Source organism: Mustela putorius, unplaced genomic scaffold (assembly GCF_011764305.1).
Source record: "Mustela putorius furo isolate JIRA1106 unplaced genomic scaffold, ASM1176430v1.1 tig00003988_pilon_pilon_pilon, whole genome shotgun sequence".
NCBI classification, from domain to species: domain Eukaryota; kingdom Metazoa; phylum Chordata; class Mammalia; order Carnivora; family Mustelidae; genus Mustela; species Mustela putorius.
In genome coordinates, this window is record NW_025422127.1 from 361,977 (window position 1) to 387,699 (window position 25,723).

Below are 25,723 nucleotides of genomic sequence, written 5' to 3' on the forward strand. Positions count from 1 at the left end.
AATTAAATATTAGAGATGTCTTCTCAGACCATTGCAGTGAACAGAAGACGAGTGGGGTGGAGGGTATGTTCCTTGCATTAGATATGAGAAAAGGAATCTGAGATTTCTAAAATAATGTAGAATTCTCACTCTTTGCTGTAAGAAGAAAATTACACAAACAGCTGTCACTAGCATCTTTGTATTCTCCAAAACTAAGCTTTCCCAACACATAATAAACATCTAAAAAGTAATTATTGAATGAATAAATAGTAAGGATTCTAATCATGGTCAGGTGTTCTATTTCACCGTTCAGTGGGAAGATACAAAACATAAAGGCAAGCCTGACATGTGTCTTTAATACTTTCTTTCAGGAATATATGTTTGCTTTAATAGGGTAAATCTATGCTTTATACAAGTAATCTCAATTATGCACAACGGTATATGTGAATAATATTAAGCCACACAATTTATATGAAATACATAAATGAAGACATTTTTAAAACTGCTACAATTTAGTAAGAGTTTCATACATTTTTGTTCATTACAACATAAATAATTGGTGACTAATAGGACCACATGATGGTTTTGTGTTCTTATCTAAATATCTTCTTTTTTTTAATTTTTTATTTTTTATAAACATACTTTTATCCTCAGGGGTACAGATCTGTGAATCACCAGGTTTACACACTTCACAGCACTCAACAAAGCACATACCCTCCCCAATGTCCATAATCCCACCACTTTCTCCCAAATCCCCTCCCCCCAGCAACCCTCAGTTTGTTTTGTGAGATTAAGAGTCACTTATGGTTTGTCTCCCTCCCAATTCCATCTTGTTTCATTGATTCTTCTTCCACCCACTTAAGCCCCCATGTTGCATCACCACTTCCTCATATCAGGGAGATCATATGATAGTTGTCTTTCTCTGCTTGACTTATTTCGCTAAGCATGTACGCTCTAGTTCCATCCATGGTGTCGCAAATGGTAAGATTTCATTTTTTTTGATGGCTGCATAGTATTCCATTCTGTATATATACCACCTCTTATTTATCCATTCATCTGTTGATGGACATCTAGGTTCTTTCCATAGTTTGGCTATTGTGGACATTGCTGCTATAAACATTAGGGTACACGTGCCCCTTTGGATCACAACGTTTGTATCTTTAGGGTAAATACCCAGTAGTGCTATTGCTGGGTCATAGGACAGTTCTATTTTCAACATTTTGAGGAACCTCCATGCTGTTTTCCAGAGTGGCTGCACCAGCTTGCATTCCCACCAACAGTGGAGGAGGGTTCCCCTTTCTTCGCATCCTCGCCAGCATCTGTCATTTCCTGACTTGTTGATTTTAGCCATTCTGACTGGTGTGAGGTGATACCTCATTGTGGTTTTGATTTGTATTTCCCTGATGCCCAGTGATATGGAGCACTTTTTCATGTGTCTGTTGGCCATCTGGATGTCTTCTTTGCAGAAATGTCTGTTCATGTCCTCTGCCCATTTCTTGATTGGATTATTTGTTCTTTGGGTGTTGAGTTTGCTTTATAGATTTTGGACACTAGTCCTTTATCTGATATGTCGTTTGCAAATATCTTCTCCCATTCTGTCAGTTGTCTTTTGATTTTATTAACTGTTTCCTTTGCTGTGCTTATCTAAATATCTTCTAATGATTATTTTAATACGGTCAATATCAGCACACCATGTAATCATTCCTGTACAAAATTTTAAACACTTTATTTCATGTGTCTTAATAGTGAGCACATCTACTTTATGCTTCAGTTTTGCCCAATGTGAATTTTATAGAGTGAAAGTTAGCATCCAGCATATTAAGGCAGAAGCCCAAAAAATGCATATCTTATGACCACAAAAAGGACAGATGATGGAAAGTGGAATAATTCCCTGCCAGAAATTTTGTAGGTAAATAATTTTATTAAGTTCATTAACATATAAAATTAATTGTCTAATTAGGAGTAAATACTATTCCTTTTGAAAACTCTGAAACCTCTGAAGGATATAGAGAACAAATGAGACATTACACACTTGGACAGGTGTCTGGACAGTTAAGCATTTATTAAAATGATCTTAAATGACAGTGTCAGTCCCAGAGTGGAAAGACCCTTTCCCAAATAACCAGTGCAGGTCCTACCACACCATGAAATTTTAAAAGGCAGCAGGCCTGGCTCATATATAGGCCAATGAACACTGTGCTACTCCAGGTAAGAAAGTGACCCAGAGACAGTATCAATTCAGCAAACTGAAAAATGTCAGTGATGCAACAGGAATAATTATTTGCTCCTCTGAAAGGGCTTCTATGGGAGAAGCAAGCATGGACCCTCTTCTCCGGGGAAAAGGAGTGGGTTGGTGCCATTTTCCTCTTGTGTCCCTTAGCATAAACCAACTTCAGGAAGCAGCACAGTACCGACACTGGAATCCTAACATGCTTAAGCCCAGTCCTCTCCTGCTGTGATCTACTAGTACTACTTTTCAAGTGTGCCTTAGGACAAGTTTAGTGGGCCCCCAGGCCAGCACAAACCCCTGCACACAGCACACCTACTGACTAGAATTCTGCAAAGCTTCAGCTCTAGTGGAAATAGCCTCAGGTCTCTTTTAGCAAGCATACCAGAAGACACTTGGTTAAAACTCAACCACACTCTGGCAAAGGTCCAAACACTCCCCACTGGATGCAAGGAGAAACACTGCAGAGGACTGACCTGAGGAAAAGAGCTGCCATAACATAGGAGCAGAGTCCACACAGCACACAACCAGAGACACATCCTGGAGCACTGGACATGGACATTATATGAACTCTTCTCCATAAATCTGTTAATATCAGGAGCAGGAAACATAACAAGCTTTCATAACACACAGAAAAAGAGACATAGACAAAAAGCCAAGATGAAGGAATTCATCTCAAAATAAAGAACAAGAAAAGGTCATGGCCAGGGATCAAACTGAAACAGATATAAGTAATATGCCTGATCCAGAATTTAAAGCAATAATCATAAAGATATTATTGTGCTTAAGAAAAGCATACAAGACTTCAGGGAGGCCACTACCACAGAGATAGAAGAGCTAAAAATTAGTCAGCCCTAAATGAAAAACGAAAAAAACTAAGATGTGAAACCCATTGGACGTAATGACTGCAAGGATGGAAGAAGCAGAGAAATGAATAACGGATATATAATTATGGAAAATAATGAAGCTGCACAAGAGGTAAAGAAAAATTTAGATCATGAAATCGCGAACTCACTGATACCATCAAAGGTAATAACATTCATATCATAGGAGTCCCAGAAGAAGAAAAGAGGGAAAAGGGGCAGAAGGTTTATTTGAGGAAATTATAGCTGAAAATTTCCCTAATCTGGGAGAAGAAACAAACTTCCAAATTCAGGAGGCTCAGAGAATTGTCATTAAAATCAACAAAGGAAGGCCAACACCAAGACACACTGTAGTCAAATTTGTAAAATATAGCGATAAAAAAAAAAAATCTTGAAAGTAGTAAAACAAAAGAAGTCCATAACCTACAAAGACCAATAAGTTTAGTAGCAGATCTCTCCACAGAAACTTGGCAGGCAAGATGAAAGTGGCATGTATATGAAAGTACCTTATGTGGAAAATCTGCAGCCAAGAATATTCAATCCAACAAGACTGTCATTCAGAATAGGAGAGTTAAAGAGTTTCCCAGACAAACAAAAATTAAAGGAGTTCATGGTGACTAAGCCAGCTCTTAAGGAAATATTAAAGGGGACTCTTTGACTGGAAAAGAAAGACCAGAAGTGACAAAAAACTAGAAAGGAATGGAGAAAATCTTCAGAAACAAAGAGTTTACAGGTAATAAAATGGCACTAAATTCATATCTATCAATAATTACTCTGAATGTAAATGGACTAAATGCTCTAATCAAAAGACTTAGAGTGTCCGAATGGATTAAAAAAAAAAAAATCTATATGCTGCCTACAAGAGACTCATTTGAGACCTAAAGACACCGGCAGATTTAAAGTGAGGGGATGGAGTAACATTTATCATGGAAACAGATGTCAAGAGAAAGCCAGAGTAACCATAATGATAGCAGATAAACTAGCCAAACTTATATCAGATAAATCAAAGACTATAACAAGACACAAAGAAGGACCCTATATCATAATAAAGGTGTCTATCCAAGAAGATCAAACAATTATAAATATTTATGCCCCGAACTTGGGAGAACCCAAATATATAAAAAAAATTCTTCACAAACATAAAGAAATTCCTTGATAATAATACAATAATAGTAGGGGACTTTAATACCGCAGATGGTCTCAGCAAGAAATCAAAAAGGAAACAATGGCTTTGAATGACACACTGGATCAGGTGGAGTTAACAGATATGTTCAGAACATTCCATCCTAAAGGAACAGAAGATACATTCTTTTCAATTGCACATGGACATTCTTCAGAATAGATCACATACTGGGTCACAATTGGGCCTCAACAAGCACAAAAATACTGAGATAATACCTCGCATATTGACCAACCAGAGCACTATAAAACTTGAAGTCACCCACAAAAACAAATTTGGAAAGACTGCAAATGAATGGAGACTAAAGAACACCCTACTAAAGAATGAATGGGTCAACCAGGAAATTAGAGAGGAAATATGTATATATATGCATATATATATGGAAACAAATGAAAATGATAACACACTAGCCCAAAACCCTTGGGAAAAAGAAAAAGTGGTTCTAAGAGGAAAGTATACACCAGTCCAGGCCTACTCTATGATGCAAGAAAAAACTCAAATAAGCAATCTAAATTTATACTTTAAAAATCTAGAAAAAGAACAACAAATGAGCCTTATGCCAGTAGAAGAAAGGAAATAATAAGGATTAGAGCAGAAAAAAAATGATATAGAACCAAAAAAAAAATCAATAAAATATATCAATGATGCCAGGAGCTCGTTCTTTGAAAAAAAATTAGTAAAACTGATTGGGAGCAAGGTGGCAGAAGAGTAGGAGGCCTAAATTTCCTCTGGTCCCTGGAATTCAGCTATATAGCTATCAAACCACTCTGAACATCTACAAACTCAACAGTAGGTCAAGGAAAAGAATAGCAGCAATCCTATGAACAGAAAAGCAGTCACTTCCTGGAAGGTAGGATGTGCAGAGAAGTGAATCTGAGGCAATTTGCAAACACCAAGCCAGCAGAGAACAAAATCAGAACTTATAGAATCCTACTCCCCTGAGGGATGTCACTCCAGTGGCTAAGCGGTTGGGGGGCGGGGATCAAGGGGGGGTATGGAACCTCACTGGGACAGTGTGGTCTCAAGAACCTTAGGGTCACAGAAAAACTGGGGGTGCCTGAGTGTGACAGAGATCCAAAGTATCATAGTGGGGAAGCTGGCTGCAAAGACAGAGCTGAGAAGTGGGCTGTAAGCTTTGGGTTACCCTAAACCATAATCTGTAGCACAGTAGGGCCACTATTCTTCAAGGAGGGATCCAGCAAACAACAGACCCAAGGAGTCTCCCCTTCCTCCCTGGTGAGGAAGGGCATGGAAGCTCATGGTAGGTGTCTGCTGTGTTTCGAAACTCCAAGCAGGGCCATGTGCCAGAGATACAAAAACTTGGTCACAGGCCAGGTAAGCATGGAGTGTGGCCAGAGACCAGGGAGACAGCAGTGATTGACTGCTTTTCTCTGAGGGCTCACTGAAGAGTGTGGCCCTGATTTCTCAGCTCCTCTGGGGCCAGAGATTGGGAGGTCACCATTTTCATTCTCAACCTCCAAAGATGCATTGAAAGCTCTCAAGGAACAAAAGCTCCCAAGACCAAACCAGAGCAGAAGACTAAACCTGGACCCTGGCAAGGGAGGTACAATTCTGCCTGAGGCAAACACATTTGTGAATCATTGCAACAGGCCCTTCCCCAAGAAGATCAGAAAGAATATCCAGCCAAGACCAAGTTTACCAATCAATGAGAACTCCAAAACTCCAGTGCTAGAGAAATACAGCACATAAAATTCATGGCCTTTGTCCTATGATTCCTTTTTTTTTTTTTAACAAATATTATACAATTCTACTTATAGAAGAAACTAGAATAGCCAAATTGATACAGAGAGAAAGTAGAACAGTGATAGCAAACTCTGCTGGGGGGCAGAGAAGAATGCAGAGTTATTTTTTAATGGGTACAGTGTTTCAGTTTTGGATGATGAAAAAGTTCTAGAGATGGATAGTGATGATCATTGCACAACAATGTGAATGTACTTAATGGCATTAACTGTACACCTGAAAATTTTCCCATGTTTCTTTAGTCTTTCAAAGTTAATTTCTTTAATTTTCATTTTTTCTTTTTCTTTTCTTTAATTTTTTTTTCTATTTCTTTTGAATTTTTCTTCTTTCCTATTTCAACCAACATCTTATCTTATCAATTCCTTTTTTTTTTAAGATTTTATTTATTTATTTGAGAGAGAGAAACAGTAAGAGAGCATGAGCAAGGAGAAAGTCAGAGGGAGAAGCAGACTCCCTGTGGAGCTGGAAGCCCGATGCGGGACTCGATCCTGGGACTCCGGGATCATGACCTGAGCAGAAGGCAGTTGTCCAACCAACTGAGCCACCCAGGGGTTCCTTATCAATTCCTTTTTTAAAGTCTTTTTAATTTTCATTTTTACATAGTCTATCCCTTCATTGTATTTAACCTTATTTTTTGTATATATATGTTTTTCTTTCTTTAAAATTTTGGGAGGCAATTTCTTCTAATAGACCAAACTGAACCCAAAATCTAGTTGTGTGCCTCTGTTCTTTCACCAGTCTGATCATACTCTATTCCTTCTCCTTTATTTTTCTTCTGACTTGTTCAGTGTATATTTTTCTGGGGTTGTTGTTACTCTCTTAGCAGTTTGTTCTCTTGTTCTCATTCATCTATTCTTCTTTGGACAAAATGACAAAATGGAAAAACTCACCTCAAAAAAAAAAAAAAAAAAAAGAACCAGAGGCAGTACCGATTGCCAGGGACCTAATCAATATGGACATGATTAAGATGTCAGAACGGATGTGAAGATACTAACTGAGCTTTAAAAAAGCTTAGAAAATTCTGGATAATCCCTTTCTGGAGAAATAGAAGAACTAAAATCTAATCAAGTCAAAATCAAAAAGGCTACTAATGACATGCAATCATAAATGGAGTCTCTAACTGCTAGGAAAAATGAGGCAAAGAGAGAATGAGTGGTATAGAAGACCAAATAATGGAAAATAAAGAAGCTGAGAAAAAGAGAGATAAACAACTACTGGATCTTGAGGGGATAAAGAGATAAGTAATATCATCAGATGAAACAATATTAGAATAATTGGGATCCCAGAAGAAGAAGAAAGAAAGAGAGGGACAGAAGGTATATTGGAGCAAATTATAGCAGAGAAACTCAATAATCTGGGGAAGGAAATAAGCATCAAAATCCATGAGACACAGAGTTCTCCTCTTAAAATCAATAAAAATATGTTCATACCCCATCATCTAATAGTAAAACTTACAAGTGTCAGAAACAAAGAGGAAACCCTGAAAGCAGCTCAGAACAAGAAATCTATAACATGCAATGGTAGAAACACTAGATTGACAGCAGACTGATCCACAGAGACCTGGCAGGCCAGAATGACTGGCATGATATATTCAGAGCACTAAATGAGAAAAAGATGCAGCCAAGAGTACTATATCCAGCTAGGTTGTCACTGAAAATAGAAGAAGAGATTAAAAGTTCCCAGGACAGATATAAACTAAATGAATTTGCAAACACCAAACCAGCCATACAGGAAATATTGAAAAGGGTTCTCTAAGCAAAAAGAGATTCTAAAAGTAACATAAATCAGAAAGGAACAGACAATATACAATAACAGTCACCTTACAGGCAATAAAATGGCACCAAATTCATATCCTTCAATAGTTATTAAGTGTGAATGGGCTAAAGGCCCCAATTAAAGACACAGGGTATCAGATTGGATTAAAAAAATAAGACCCATCAAAATGCTGTCTGCAAGAGACTCACTTTAGACCCAAGGACAACTGTAGATTTAAACTGAGGAGGTGGAAAAAAAATTACCATTTTAATAGACATCAAAAAAAGCCGGGGGGGGGGGATGCCTGGATGGCTCAGTGGGTTAAAGCCTCTGCCTTTGGCTCAGGTCATGATTGGGTCCTGGGATCGAGCCCCACATCAGACTCTCTGTTCAACAGGGAGCCAGCTTCCCCTCTCTCTCTTCACCTGCCTCTCTGCCTACTTGTGATCTCTGTCTGTCAAATAAGTAAATAAAATCTTAAAAAGAAAGAAAGAAAGCCAGGGTGGCAATCCTTATATCAAACAAATCAGATTTTAAACCAAAGACTATGATAAGAAGTGAGGAAGGACACTATTTCATGTATAAAGGGTCTATCAAAGAATACCTAACAATTTTAAATATCTGTGCCCCTAACATGGGAGCAGAAAATTATACAAGCTAATTGATACCAAAATCAAAGAAGCACATCAGCCATAATACAATAATAGAGGAGATTTTACCAACCCCTCCACTGAAATGGACAAATTACCTAAACAAAAAATTAACAAGGAGATAAAGGCTTTAAATGACACACTGGGCTAGATGGACTTCTAGATATATTCAGACCATTCCATCCGAAAGCAAAAGAATACATTCTTCTCTAGTGCACATGGAACATACTCCAGAATAGATCATATCCTGGGTCACGAATCAGCTCTCAATCAGTACCAAAAGGTAAAGATCATTCCCTGCATATTTTCAGACCACAATGCTTTGAAACTAGAACTCAACCACAAGAGGAGAGTTGGAAAGAACTCAAATAAATGGAGGATAAAGAGTTGGGGTCCATTATCAAAGGAAGGATACTGAGATAAAGTGAAAGTTATGCAAAGCCTTATTCTATGCCAAGCATTAGAAGTCAGGCTGACGGGCCAGGGCCACCTCCGAAGAGAGAGACCCCCTCCCGATCTCACAGGCCTGTTTTATAGGGCATAACTGCGACCCAAGGTATGTGGCTTCTATTGTTAAGGTGTTTACTCCCAGAATTGATACCCGGAGCCATACAAGGAACTACTGGGGCATTTATTCCTGGAATGAAGTCCGTGGATGTAAACAACAATATGTCTACCTAGGCAATATGGAGTTGCTCTGGCTAAGCAGGCCCTAATAGTTAAACAGGTTTTAACATTAGATTGGCCCTAACACATCCTCTTGAATGGATCAACCAGGAAATTAAAGAAGAATTAAAGAAATTCATAGAAACAAATGAAAAGGAAAACAGAAATGTTCAAAATATTTGGGTCGCAACAAAGATGGTGCTAAGAGGAAAGTATATAGCAAAACAAGCCTTTCTCAAGAAATAAGAAAAGAGGTGTGCTTGGGTGGCTCAGTAGTTAAGCATCTGCCTTTGGCTCAAGTCATGATCCCAGGGTCCTGGGATTGAGCCACACATTGGGCTCCCTGCTTCAAGGGAAGCCTGATTCTCCCACTCCTTTTCCCATTCCCCCACTTATGTTCCCTCTCTCGCTGTGTCTCTCTCTGCCAAATAAATAAATAAAATCTTTTAAAAAAGAAAGAAAGAAAAAGAGAGTAAGAAAAGAAAGAAAAAAATAGAAAGAAAAAAGAAAGAAAAAAGGAAAAGTCTCAAATTCACAGCCTAACCCAAACCTAAAGGAGAAAGAACAGCAAAGAAATCCTAAACCCAGCAGGAGACGAGAAATAATAAAGATACGAGCAGAAATCAATGAAATAGAAACCAAAAGAACAGTAGAACAGATCAACGAAACTAGGAGCTGGTTCTTGAAAAGAATTAATGAAGTTAATAAACTCTTGGCCAGACTTCTGAAAAAGAGAGAGGACTCAGATAAATAAAATCATGAATGAAAGAGGAGAGATCACAACCAACACCAAAGAAATACAAACAATTATAAGAACATATTATGAACAACTAAACGCCGGGCAAATTTGACAATCTGGAAGAAATGAATGCATTCCTAAAGACATATAAACTACCACTGAACCAGGAAAAAAAAAAATAGAAAACCTGAACAGACCCAAAACGAGTAAGGAGATTGAAGCAGTCACCAAAAATCTCCCAACAAACAAGAGTCCAGGGCCACACGTTTGCCCAGGGGAATTCTACCAAACATTTAAGAAAAATTAATACTTATTCTCCTGAAATTGTTCCAAAAAATATAAATGGAAGGAAAACTTCCAAACTCATTTTATGAGGCCAGCATTACCTTGATCTCAAAACCAGAAAAAGACCCCAATCAAAAAGGAGAATTTCAGACCAGTATCCCTGATGAACATGGATGTAAAAATTCTCACCAAAATGCAAGCCAGTAGGATCCAACAGTACATGAAAAGGATTATTCACCACAAAGAAATGGGAATTATTCCTAGGCTGCAAGATTGGCTTAACATCTGCAAAGCAATTAATGTGATACAATACATTAATAAAAGAAAGAACAAGAAACAAACGATACTCTCAATAGATGTAGAAAAAGCATGTGGCATCAATTCTTGATCAAAACTCTTCACAGTATAAGGTACATACATCAATATCATCAAAGCCATCTATGAAGAACCCAGAGAGAATATCATTCTCAATGGGGGAAAACTGAGAGCTTTTCCCCTAAGGTCAGAAACATGGCAGGGATGTCCACTATCACCACTGTTATTCAACATTGTACTAGAAGTCCTAGCCTCAGCAATCAGACAACAAAAAGAAATAAAAAGCGTCCAATTCAGCAAAGATGTCAAACCCTCACTCTTTGCAGATGATATGATACTTTATGTGGAAAACTCAAAAGACTCCACCCCAAAACTGCTAGAACTGGAATTCAGGTAAAATGTTAGGATATAAAATCAATGCACAGAAATCAGGTGAATTTCTATATACCAACAACAAGACAGAAGAAAGAGAAATTAAGAAGTCAATTCCAATTATAAGGGCACCCAAAGCCATAAGATGCCTAGGAATAATTCAACCAATGAGGCAAAAAACCCATACTCAGAAAACTCTAGAATATTCATGAAAGAAATTGAGGAGGACATAGGGAAATGGAAAAACATTCCATGCTCATGGATTGAAAGAACAAATATTGTGAAAAAGTCAAAGCTGCCTAGAGCAATCTACACATTTAAAGCAATCCCTATGAAAATACCATCAATTTTTTCAAAGAAATGGAACAAATAATCCTAAAACTTGTTTGGAACCACAAAAGTCCCCAAATAGCCAGAGGAATGTTGGAAAACAAAACCAGAGTTGGCAGCATCACAATTCTGGACTTCAAGCTCTATTAAAAAGATGTGATCATCAAGACAGTATGGTACTGGCACAAAAACAAACACATTGATCAATGGAACAGAATAGAGATAGAGCCCATAAATGAACCTTCCACTCTATGGTCAATTAATCTTTGACAAAGCAGAAAAGAATATCCAATGGAAAGAAGACAATCTCTTTAACAAATGATGTTGGGAAAATTTGAGAGACAGATGCAGAAGAATGAAACTGGACCATTTCTTTATCCCACACACAAAAATGGACTCAAAATGGATGAAAGACCTCAGTGTGAGACAGGACTCCATCAAAATCCTTGAGGAGAATACAGAGAGCAACCTTTTCAACTTCAACCACAACAACTTTTTCCTAGAAACATCACCAAAGGCAAGGGAGGCAAGGGCAAAAGTTAACTCATGGAACTTCTTCAAGATAGAAAACTTTTGCATAACAAAGGAAACAGTCAACAAATCCAAAAGACAACTGACAGAATGGGAGAAGATTTTTGCAAATGACATATCACATAGAAGGCTAGTATCCAAAATCTATAAAGAACTTATCAAACAACACCAAATAATAAATTTTAATCCAATCAAGAAATGGGCAGAAGATATGAAAAGATATTTCTGCAAAGAACACACCCAAATGGCCAACAGACACATGAAAAAGTGCTCCACATCACTCAGCATCAGGGAAATACAAATCAAAACCTCAAGGAGATATTACCTCACCCCAGTCAGAATGTCTAAAATTAACATGTTAGGAAACTACAGATGTTGGTGAGGATGCAAAGAAAGGGGAACCCTCCTACATGTTGGTGGGAATGCAAGTTGGTGCAGCCACTCTGGGAAAAAGTATGGAGGTTCCTCAAAAAGTTGAAAATAGAGCTATCCTACAACCCAGCAATTACATTACTGTGTATTTACCACAAAGATACAGAGGTAGTGATCTGAAGGGGCACATGCACCTGAGTGTTTACAGCAGCCATGTCGACAATAGCCAAACTATTCAAAGAGCCCAGATGTCCATCAACAGTTGAATGGATAAAGAAGAGATAGTGTGTGTGTGTGTGTGTGTGTGTGTGTGTGTGTGTGTATATATATGTATATAACATATACATATATATATATATAACAGAATATTATGCAAGTATCAAAAAATGAACTCTTGCCATTTGCAATGATATGAATGGAACTAGAGGGTATTATGCTAAGTGAAATAAGTCAATCAGAGAAAGACCATTATCATATGATCTCACTGATATGAAAATTTGAGAAACAAGACAATGAATCATAGGGGAAGGGAAAGATGAAACCAGAGAGGGAGGCAAACCATAAGAGACTCAATCTCAGGAAATGAACTGAGGGTTGGAGTGGAGGTGGGTGGGAGGGACGGGGCAGCTGTGTGATGGACATTGGAGAAGGTATGTCCTATGGTGAGTACTATGAATTGTGTAAGACTAATGAAACAGAGACATGTACCCCTGAAACAAATAATGCATTATATGTTAATTTAAAATTTTAAAAACATAAATAGGAGCTCCTGGGTGGCTCAGTCATTAAGCATCTGCCTTCTGTTCAGGTCATGATCCCAGGGTCCTGGGTTTGAGCCCCACATCAGACTCCCTGTTCAGTGGAAGCTTGTTTCTCCCTTTCCCACCCTCCCTGCTTGTATTTCCTCTCTTGCTATGTCTTTCTGCATCAAACAAATAAAAACTTTAAAAATAAATTAATTAAATAAAAGTTTAAAAATTTAAATATCAATAAAACTGACAAACCTTTGGCCAGACTCATTCAAAACAAAAAAAGGACTAAAAAGTCATAAATGAAAGAGGAGAAATAACTATCAACACCACAGAAATACAAAGAATTTTAAGAGAATATTATGAAAGAGTATATACCAACAAATTGGACAGCCTGGAAGAAATAAATAAATTCCTAGAAATATATAAATTATCAAAAGCCAAATAGGAAGATAACAGAAAACTTGAACAGACTGATAACCAGCAGAGAAATGAAATCAATAATCAATAATCTCCCAACATACAAGAGTCCTGGTCCAGATGGCTTCCCATGTGAACTCTACTAAACATTCAAAGAATAGTTAATACCTATACGTCTCAAACTAGTCCCAGAAATAGAAATTGAAGGAAAACTTCCAAATTCATTCTTTGAGGCCAGTATTACCCTTATACCAAAACCAGACAAAGATTCCATTAAGAAAGAGAACTATAGGCCAATATCCCTGATGAAAATAGATGTGAAAACTCTCAACAAAACACGAGTAAATTGAAAAACAGTTACTAATAGAATCATTCAACATAATCAAGTGGTATTTATTCTTGAGCTGCCAGGGTGGTTCAATATCCATAAATTGATCATTGTGATACAACATATTAATAAAAGAAAGGATAAGAACCATATGATCCTTTCAATAGATGCAGAAAAAGAATCTGACAAATACAACATCCATTCATATAAAAACTCTCAACAAAGTTGGGAGAGAGGAAGCGAACATCAACATACTAAAGGCCATATATGAAAACCCCAAATTATATATCATCCTCAATGGGGAAAAAACTGAGCATTTTTTCTCTATGGCCAAAAGCAAGAACCAGGATGTCCACTGTCACCACTATTACTTAACATATAAGCAGAAGTGATAACCTCAGCTATCAGACAACAAAGAGAGGTAAAAGACATCTAAATTGGTAAACAAGTCAAACTTTCACTATATGTAGATGATAGGATACTCTATATAGAAAACCCAAAAGACTCCAGCAAATAATTGCTAGAACTGACAAATGAATTCAGTAACATTGCAGGATACAAAGCCAATGTACAGAAATCTGTTGCATTTCTATATATCAAAAAAAGTGGCAGAAAGAAAAATTGAGGAATCAATACCATTTATAATTGCACCAAAAACAATAAGATACCTACATGAAAGAGCTGTACTCTAATAACTATTGAACACTGATGAAAGTAAGTGAAAATAGCACAAGGAAATGGAATGCCTTTCAATGCTCATGGATTTGAAGGACAAATACTGTTAAACTGTCTACAATACCTAAAGCAATCAATCCATTTAATACAACTCCTATCAAAATACCAACAACATTTTTCACAGAACTAGAATAAACAATCCTAAAATTTGTATGGAATGACAAAAGACCCTGAATAGCCAAAGCAACCTTGAAAAAAAGAAGAGCTGGGGAACCACAATGCTGACTTGGAAGTTATATTACAAAGCTGTAGTGATGAAACAGTACAGCACAAAAACAGACAGATCAGTAGAACAGAATATAAAACCCCAAAATGAAACCACAGCATTATGATCAACAAATCTTTGACAAAACAGGAAAGAATATCCAATGAGAAAAAGACAGTCTCTTCAAAAATGGTGTTAGGAAAACTGGACAGCAACATGCAAAAGAATGAAACTGAACCGCTTTCTTACACCATAAACAAAAATTAAATTCCAAATGGATGGAGGACATAATGTGAGACAGCACATTTACGTTTAAAGCAGCATTATCAACAATAGCCAAATTATAGGAAGAGCCCAAATGTCCATTAACTGATGAGTGGGTAAAGAAAATATGGGGTGCATGTGAATGTGCGTGTGTGTGTGTGTTGTTATAATAAGTAAAATAAGTCATTCACAGACAGACAAATACCTTATGATTTCACTCATATGTGGAATTTAAAAAAACAAAACAAACAATCTTGCCACAGAGAGGCAAACCAAGAAACAGACTGGTGGTTACCAGGGGGAGGTGGGTGGAGGGAATGGGTGAAATAGGTGATGAGCATTAAGGAGGACATTTGTAACTTGCACCACATGTAGTATGTGGATATTGAGTCACTCAGTTGTACATCTGAAACTAGTATTGCATTATATGTTAACCAACTCAAATTTAGATAAAAATTTTTAAATAGAAGGAAATATGAGCATTTAAATCCTCAATTCCTTTACTATTCACATACTCTTTCTTTCTGTTTGATTTCTCAACAGAAATTTTAGATTTCTCAACAGAAATTAGATTAGATTTTGCTTAAAGAAAATAAAAAGCAGCAGCATCAGAAATAATACAATGATTACAGAGTTTATTCCCTTAGACATCTCAGATGACCCACAGCTTTATCTTTTTATTTGTGGCTTATGTATCAAGTGTCACTGGAAACCTAACCATAATCATCCTCATCTTGATAGACTGTCATCTCAAGGCTCCTATATATTACTTCCTGCAGAATTTCTCCTTCTTAGAAATCACATTCACCAGTGTCTCTATCTCAAGATTTTGGGGGGCAATCACTACAAATATCAAGACCATTTCCTATAACAATTGTTTAACTCTATTTTTCTTCATCTTCATGAGTGTTTCTGAATTTTTCCTTCTCACTACCATGTATTTTGATTGTTACATTGGCATCTGCAAATTTCTTCAGTACACCATCAAGAGCAAAAAAAATCTGCACCCTGCTTGTCTTTAGGTCCTGGCTAGGAGGATTTCTTACTATTTTCCCACCACTCATATTTATCCTCCAACTAGATGTCTGTGCTTCTTGTGACTATTTCCACATCTTACAACTCTTGTGCTCAGATACATGGCTTTTAAAGATGACTGGCTTTTACTTTGCTTTTGTCACTCTGCTCTTCATTTTGGCATTAGTGATTCTCTCCTACCTGTGCATCCTTAGCATGACCCTGAGAATCCCATCTGCTAGTCAGAGGAAAAGGCTTTCTCCACGTGCTCCTCTAACTTGATTGTCATTTCCATCTCTTATGGGAGCTGTATATTCATGTATGTCAAGCCTTCAGCAAGAGAAAGAGCATCACTAACCAAAGGAGCACCTATTCTCAACACCTCAATTGCCACACCCCACGTTGAATCCTTTTATTTATGTCCTGGGGAACCAGCAAGTAAAACAAGTTTACAAAAACTTACTTAACAGTGTTATTGAGAAAGAAATGAAAATATATATTAACATGAATGGATGTCATCATGAAGATTCAACAAAGAAAAATTAAAATATCAACTTCTACAATATGCTCCCATATCCATCTCAGAGATACTTGCAAGGCTGAGCACTTTGTTGAAGCTTTCTTTAAACTGAAAGTAACCATGTTGTGTCTTTCCTTCAAACTGTTTGTAGGTTCCACTTTCTCAATGATTTAGAGTTCCAAATAGAAATCCCATGGCTATAAAATATCAGTTGTTTTGGTGATTGTTCTAATAATAAAAATATTGTATTGTATTATATTGTATACACTGTCTTAATCAACTCTTAGTTTTTTTGTTACTAATATCATGGTTTCTTTCCTGAAATTATAAAAAATATGAAATTATCTGTAACAACCATATTTTTTGCACACTATCTTCAGTCTCTGTCCAATTCTCCAATTCAGCTAATTGACTGGAGTGTTTCTATTACTACAAATGATTTGAAGGTCATATGTCTTATTTTCTAGTTATGCTTAAGACATGTGACATGCCATTTTTTACATACTTTCCTTCTTTATCTGTATTATTTTTAAATATATAGCTGGTGAATAGTTAGGCAATCATCTTTACACTCATGCCACCAGGATGTTTGATAGGAATTCCATAAAAACTCTTCTATAGAGAACATTATTATTGTGCCATATACTGAACTAGATATATCCTAAACCACATCATATTTAATCTTCACAACTATATGGCAAATTAGAGAAATTATCTCTTCTTTAGAAGTGTGTAAACAGATGTTCAAAAAAGTTGCATAATTTGCCTGAGGTCTTCAGCTATAACAGTTAGTATCATAACCTGATTTGAGAGAAAAAAAAAAAACTGACAAAAAATTATTTGCTTTATTATATATACACTTGAAACTCACTAAAGACCTCCATATTTTGCATAGTTTTCACTAAGCACCTGCACAATTTTACTGGTGCTTTTCTCTCATACTATCTCATTTGGACATGACAATATTATTATAGTCTAGTCAGAGATGGTACTAACTCCTATTACTATACTTGGCATATAAATTAGAACATTAACTAAGATAGGAATTTCTTCAACTGCTGTTGGTTATGAGCAATAGTGTGAGTGAGAAAAAATCTAAAATATGAGCAGTATTATGACACGAAATCTTCTTATTAGAAGTCAAAGTAAAAATAATGGAGAGAGAGACAAGATGGCGGGGAAGTAGGAGGAGGAGGCGTCCTTTCAACCTGTACCCTAAAGTGAGCTGATTACATTCCAAAGAACTCTGATCACCCATGAAATCAGCATGAGATCAGAATTATACACGTCTGGATCTCTATAGGAGCAGAAGACGCCAGTGGGCAGAAGCGTTCCAGCTACATCCGTTCAGCCATCTCTCACCAAAATGACTAGGAGGAGGAAAGCCCAACAGAAGAAAAATACAGAGGATGGGCCTTCTGCAACAGAGCTAATGGCTATCAACATAGACAATATGTTGGAAAAAGAATTCAGGCTAACATTTATCCAGGCAATAGCTAGATTGGAGAAAGCCATGGATGATCAAACGGAATTGATTAGGGCTGAACTGAAAGCGACCAGAGTTCATGTTCACAATGTTAGGCAGAGCTGAAAGCTAACAGGAATGAGGTTCACAATGCTCTCAATGAGTTCCAATATAACCTAAATTCTCTCAAAGCTAGGATGACTGAGACAGAAGACAGAATTAGTAATCTGGAGGACAAACAGATAGAGAGAAAGGATCTGGAGGAAGCCTGGAATAAACAGCTTAGAAGCCATGAAAACAGAATCAGGGAAATAAATGATGCCGTGAAATGTTCTAGCGTCAGAATTATTGGAATCCCTGAAGGGAAGGAGAAAGAAAGAAGTCTAGAAATATAGTGGAACAAGTTCTTCATGAAAATTTTCCCAATCTCGCAAATGGAACCAGCGTTCTTGTACTAGAGGCTGAACGGTCTCCACCCAAGATTATACATTCCAGAAAAACATCAAGGCACCTGATATTCAAATTGAGATATCATAATTGTAGATATAATCTCTTGAAAGCCGCTAGGACAAATAGGCCCCTTATTTACAGAGGAAAGCCCATCAGAATAATGTCAGACCTGTCCACAGAGACCTGGCAAGCCAGAAAGGGTTGGCAAGATATATTCAGGACACTAAATGAGGAGAACATGCAGCCAAGAATACTTTATCCAACAAGACTGACATTCAAAATGGATGGAGAGATAAAGAGTTTCCAAGACTGGCAAGGCCTAAGAGACTATGCAACCACCAAGCCGACACTGAAGGAAATATTAAGGCGGGTTCTATAAAAGAGGAAAAAGCCCAAGAATAGCATTGAACAGAAATATAGAGACAACCTACAGAAAGAAAGACTTCAAAGGTAACACAATGTCAATAAAAACATATCTATCAATAATCACTCTCACTGTGAATGGCCTAAATGCGCCCATCAAACAGCACAAGGTTGCAGATTGGATAAAATGACAGGACCCATCCATATGTTATCTACAAGAGACCCATTATGAACCTAAAAATACACCCAGACTGAAAGTGAAGGGATGGAGAAGCATCTTTTATGCCAATAGGCCTCAAAAGAAGGCCAGGGTAGCAATTCTCATATCAGACAAATTAGATTTTCCATTAAAGACTGTAGTCAGAGATACAGAAGGACACATCATTCTTAAAGGGACTATCCACCAAGATGATCTAACAACTGTAAATATCTATGCCCCCAATATGGGAGCAGCCAATTACATAAGAAAACTGTTAATGAAGATAAAGACTCATATTGATATGAATACACTAATTGTAGGAGATCTTAACATGCCTCTGTCAGAAATAGACAGATCATCGAAGCAGAAAATCAATAACGAAACAAGAGCATTGCATGACACATTGGACCAGATGGACCTCATAGATATATACAGAACATTCCACCCTAAAACAATAGAATACTCATTCTTCTCAAGTGCACATGGAACCTTCTAAAGAATAGACCACACACTGGGTCACAAATCAGGACTCAACCGATACAAAAAGACAGATTATTCCCTGCACATTCTCATATCCCAATGCTTTGAAACTGGAGCTCAATCACAAGGAAAAGTTCCGAAGGAACTCAAACACCTGGAAGCTAAAGACCACCTTGCTTAAGAATGTTTGGATCAACCAAAAGATCAAAGAAGAACTGAAACAATTCATGGAAATCAATGAGAATGAAGAGACTTCAGTCCAAAAACATATGGGATACAACAAAGGCGATCCTAAGGGGGAAATACATAGCCATCCAAGCCTCCCTCAAAAAAATTGAAAAATCCAGAACACGGCAGCTGTCTCTACACCTTAAAGAACTGGAGAAATCAAAACAACTCCACACATAAGAAGGGAAATAATCAAGATTAGAGCTGAGATCAATGAGGTAGAAACCAGAGATACAGTAGAACGTATCAATGAAAATAGAAGCTGGTTTTTTGAAAGAATCAATAAGCTCGATAAACCATTGACCACACTAATCCAAAAGAAAAGAGAAAAAGCCCAAATTCATAAAATTATGAATGAAAAGGGAGAGATCACAACTAAAACCAAGGAAGTAGAAACAATTATCAGAAGTTATTATCAACAGTTATATGCCAATAAGCTAAGCAACCTAGATGAAATGGATGCATTCCTGGAAAACTATGAACTCCCAAAATTGAACCAGGAAGAAATTGACAACCTGAATAGACCTATATCTAGAAACGAGATTGAAGCAGTGATCAAAAACCTCCGAAAAAACAAGAGCCCAGAACCTGGTGGATTCCCTGGGGAATTCTACCAAACTTTCAAAGGAGAAATAGCACCTATTTTCCTGAAACTGTTTCAGAAAATTGAAGCAGAAGGAAAACTTCCAGACTCTTCCTATGAAGCCAGCATTACTTTGATCCTCAAACCAGGCAAAGACCTTATCAGAAAGGAGAATTTCAGACCAATATCACTGATGAATATGGATGCTTAGATTCTCAACAATATCCTAGCAAACAGGATCCAACAGCACATTAAAAAGATTATCCACCATGACCAGGTGGGATTCATTCCTGGGCTACAAGGATGGTTCAACATTCACAATCAATCAGTGTGACAGAACAAATTAATAAGAGAAGAGAGAAAAACCATATGGTCTTCTCAATTGATGCAGAAAACCATTTGACAAAATCCAGTATCCATTCCTGATTAAAACACTTCAAATATAGGGATAGAGGGAACATTCCTGAACTTCATCAAATCTATCTATGAAAGACCCACAGCAAATATCATCCTCCATGGAAAAAAGCTTTCAGCCTTCCTGTTGAGATCAGGAAAAAGACAACGATGCCCACTCTCACCACTCTTGTTCAACATAGTATTAGAAGTCCTAGCAACAGCAATCAGACAACAAAGAGAAATAAAAGGTATCCAAATTGTCAAAGAAGATGTCAAACCCATCTCTTCGCAGATGACATAATTCTTTATATGGAAAATCCAAAATACTCCCCTCCCAAACTACTAGAGCACATAAAACAATTCAGCAATGTGGCAGGATAAAATGTCAATGTACAGAAATCAGTGAGTTTCTTATACACTAACAATGAAAATACAGAAAGGGAAATTAAAGAATTGATTCCATTTACTATAGCAACAAGAACCATAAGATATCTGGGAATAAACCGAACCAAAGAGGTAAAGGATCTGTACTCGAGGAACTACAGAACACTCATGAAAGAAATTGGAGACACAAAAAGATGGAAGACCATTCCATGCTCTTGGATTGGAAGAATAAATATTGTTAAAATGTCTATATTGCCTAGAGCAATCTATACTTTTAATGCCATTCCGATCAAAATTCTACCAGTATTCTTCAAAGAGCTGGAGCAAATAATCCAAAAATTTGTATGGAATCAGAAGAGACCCCGAATTGCTAAGGAAGTGTTGAAAACAAAAACAAAACTGGGGGCATCACATTACCTGATTTCAAGCTTTACTACCAAGCTGTGATCACCAAGACAGCATGGTACTGGCTTAAAAACAAATACATAGACCAGTGGAACAGAGTAGAGAGTAGAGAGCCCAGATATGGACCCTCAACTGTATGGTCAAATAATCTTCGACAAAACAGGATAAAATATCATCAAAATCAAAAGCTTCTGTGCAGCAAAGGAAACAGTCAACAAAACAAAGAGGCAATCCATGGAATAGGAGAAGATATTTGCAAATGACAGTACAGACAAAAGGTTGATATCCAGGATCTATAAAGAACTCTTCAAACTCAACACACACAAAACGAGATAATCATATCAAAAAAATGGGCAGAAGATATGGACAGACACTTCTGCAATGAAGACATACAAATGGCTATCAGCCACATGAAAAATGTTCATCATCACTAGCCATCAGGGGAATTCAAATTAAAACAACATTGAGATACCACCTTATACCACTTAGAATGGCCAAAATTAGCAAGACAGGATACAACATGTGTTGGAGAGGATGTGGAGAATAGGGAACCTTCTTACACTATTGGTGGGAATGCAAGTTGGTGCAACCTCTTTGGAGAACAGTGTGGAGATTCCTCAAGAAATTAAAATAGAGCTTTCCTATGACCGTGCAATTGCACTACTGGGTATTCACCCCAAAGATATAAATGTAGTGAAAAGAAGGGCCATCTGTGCCCCAATGTTTATAGCAGCAATGGCCACGGTTGCCAAACTGTGGAAAGAACCAAGATGCCCTTCAACGGATGAATGGATAAGGAAGATGTAGTCCATATACACTATGGAGTATTATGCCTCCATCAGAAAGGATGAATACCCAACTTTTGTAGCAACAACATGGACGGGAGTGGAAGAGATTATGCTGAGTGAAATATGTCAAGCAGAGAGAGTCAATTATCATATGGTTTCACTTATTTGTGGAGCATAAGAAATAGCATGGAGGACATGGGTAGTTAGAGAGGAGAAGGGAGTTGAGGGAAATTGGAAGGGGAGGTGAACCATGAGAGACTATGGACTCTGAAAAACAATCTGAGGGTTTTGAAGGGGTAGGGGGTGGGAGGTTGGGGGAACTAGATGGTGGGTATTGGAGAGCGCACAGATTGAATGGAGCACTGGGCATGGTGCAAAAACAATGAACAGTGTTACACTGAAAATAAATTTTAAAAAAGGATAAGGTAAATAAATAAATAAATAAAAAGAATTTTTTTTTTTTAAAAGTGGAGTAAATGAATAGTTTTAATACAAGGTGGTTGATCACCAGTTTAAAAAACATGCCGTCGAGTAGAAATGCATTCAAGTAGAGAGCTGCATTAGGAATTTAGATATTTGGTTGCTAAACTCTGTCTGAAAAGTAATGTCAAAGGAAACAAACTTCACACTTACTGCTTGTTCTTGTTGCTTACTGTTGGGTTTTATTTCTCCTATCTCATTGGACAGTCTCTCAAGCTTCCTGTTTCAAATGCATTACTAATGTGTACTATGTTTTATATTCTTCAATGTTTGTACAAATTCCTGTTCTGGCAATTTTTTTTTAAGATTTTAATTATTTATTTGACAGACAGAGATCACAAGTAGATAGAGAGGCAGGTGGTAAGAGGGTGAGGGGAAGCAGACTCCCCACTGAGTGGATATCCTGATGTGGGGCTCAATCTCAGGACCGTGAGATCATGACCTGAGCCAAGGGCAGAGGCTTAATCTGCTGAGTCACCCAGCTGCCCCCTTTTCTGGAAATTTTGATTTACTGAATTATTTCCCTTGAGACAGGGAACTCATAAAATATTAACTACTCTGTACAAGTTAAATCTGTGTAAAAACCATGCCAAAAAGTTTTAACACACCTTCTGATTTTTTTTTTTTTTGGTCCTTTATATATTTGGTCTTTCTTACTCTCTATATTTAAATATGTATATTCCTCCCAGAAAAAATGGGAAGAACAAGACAAAAATATTGATGATAGAAAACATCATTGTTCAATGGCAAAGGGAAGGCTATCCGAAATGCTTGCTCCCCTAGATGACAATGATGAGATTTGCCAATATTTTACTATTACAGGCAATCTGTGTTTGTGAACCTGTATGAAAAGCAGAGCTAAGCCTGGCATACAGAAGGCAGTGAAAATCTCTCAAGCCTTATTATTGACTCATTAGTTCAACTTTTAATCAAATTAAATGGGGTATATTGGGGTTAGGATTTGCAACTGGATATATTAAAAAGTATTAAAAAGGACAGTATATTTTGTTTTACTATATCAATTAATTTATTTTCAGTTAAGAACAGGAAGTTACTATGGCTATGTGTGTTGCCATTTGGAGATAGGCTACTGATATTGTGTTCAAGAGGACAGACTTTAATTTCAGGATGTCTAAGATTATATTTGACACTTGCTAGCTATGTGAAATTGTATAAGATATACCGTCTCTATGAGCCTCAGTTTTTCAATGGGAATATAGAATAACAGAATAAAACTTTCATAACTGTGTTGAAGGACTAAGTGAGATAAATAATAAAAGTCCTAAGTATCACTGAAACAAATTGTCTTTGAAAAATCACAATGACCATGAGCATCCTTCCCAAAGTTTGAAATTAATGCCAACTAAAACAAAAATAAATAAAGCAGCTATTTATATATCCTATTGTCACATAAATTATAGAGTGTGTTCACTTACATTGGTTGAATTCGCTCTCAAAACACTCCTTACATTTTAACTCCATGTCAAATGAAGAAAATGAAGTTTAAAAAACTTAGTAACATCCAAAGTCACAAATCCACTAAGTGGCTCATTTTCCTTTTTCATCTATGCCTTTCTCTCTCTCTCTCTTTTTTTTTTTTTTTTTTTTTTAAGATTTTAGTCATCTAATTGACAGACAGAAATCACAAGTAGGCAGAGAGGCAGACAGAGAGGAGGGGGGAAGCAGGTTCCCTGCTGAGCAGAGAACCAGATGTAGGGCTCCATCCCAGGCCCCTGAGTGGAAGGCAGAGGCTTTAACCCACTGAGCCACCCAGGCACACCAATCCATGCCTTTCTAATTACAAAAAAATATTCATTCTGTAATAAATAAACTAACCCTATAATGTCAAAAATATGAATAATAAGTCCTAATGTCATAATTTTATTAATAATTTATTGTTTCCTTCCTTGTTCAAATTATAGATGGCTGATTAATAAACTAAAGGTATAAGGTTATGTGTTAATATTCAGCAAAAACCCCTAAAGATATGAGAGTTATCATTTCTGAAAATATTATTAAATGTAATTTGGTGCTTTCTTTTTTACTTGATTTGTTTCTATGCACAAGTGTATGAATTATAAAAACTGATCTTCTCATCCTTGATGAAATGAATAAATGTAAATAATTGTGATTTCTCCAGGAAAATGATCTCCAAAATAATTATGAAGAACAGTAAAAGACAATTCCAATAAAATAATTCTTCCAGTCACTCAGTGGAGTCAACTGTGGAGATTTTGTTTCATTCGGGCTGAGTTTTCATATGATTCCTAGTTAATTTGTCAAGAATATATGAGTAGTGCCAGAAGAGTATTTCAGTGTTACTATCAAGCTGAGCTAGATATTGCCCATAACATTAATTAAATTCTTTTTCTTTCCTCTAATATATTAAGATGAATGTGAACAACTCATTCTGAACAATTTAATAAAGGAAAAAGAAACACAGTAACATGATCAACAAAGCAAATTTCTTTGGAGCACTCTCTGAATATATTTTTCTAATGACTTTTAAAGGGCTTTAACAAAGGGTAAGTGAATAAATATATAAGATTTAAAAAAAAAAAACAAAGTTAATGCATTACTAAAGGAGACTTCCATCCAGCACAACATAAAGAATTAAGTTTTTTAATTTTAAGATACCTGAAATGAAGTGCCACCAGTCAAAAGTCTTCTCTCAGACTGACAAAGGGACATCCTTTGAGACTTCAACCTCATGTATTTTTTAAAATAGAGTTAGTTTCTTACCTTGAACATCAATGAAATTGCCATTGACTAGCTTATCAGAGTTACTAATTAATCACCATTCATATTTACTTGATGGTAAAAATTTCAAAAGTGTAAGATATCAACTTTTTTAAAAGATTTTTTTTTTTTTAATTTCAGAGAGAGAGAGTGGGTATGAGCTGGCGGAACAGAGGGGACAGAGAGGGAGAGGGGAAAAGAATCTGAAGCAAACTCCATCATGGGCATGGAGACTGACTCAGGGTTGCATCCCACAATCTTGAAATCATGATCTGAGCCAAAACCAAGAGTGGGTTGGTCATTCAACTGACTGAGCCACCCAGGCATCCCATGATACCGATGTGTTAAGAACAAAACCTCTGAAGATGCTTTCCAGACTTCTTATTTAGCCAATATTCAGTATTATGTTTCAATTTCAATTCTATTTAATATTTTAAAAAATTATTTGTTTTTGTGAGAGAGAAAGAGAGAGAGTGGGGGGGGGAGGCCAGTGGGAGTCACAG

General features: G+C 36.8%; 1 pseudogene; it reads left to right on the forward strand.

Moving 5' to 3' along the window:
* Positions 1 to 15: 15 nt before the first annotated feature.
* LOC101683791 lies at positions 16 to 16,286 on the forward strand (annotated as a pseudogene).
* The last annotated feature ends 9,437 nt before the right edge of the window (positions 16,287 to 25,723 follow it).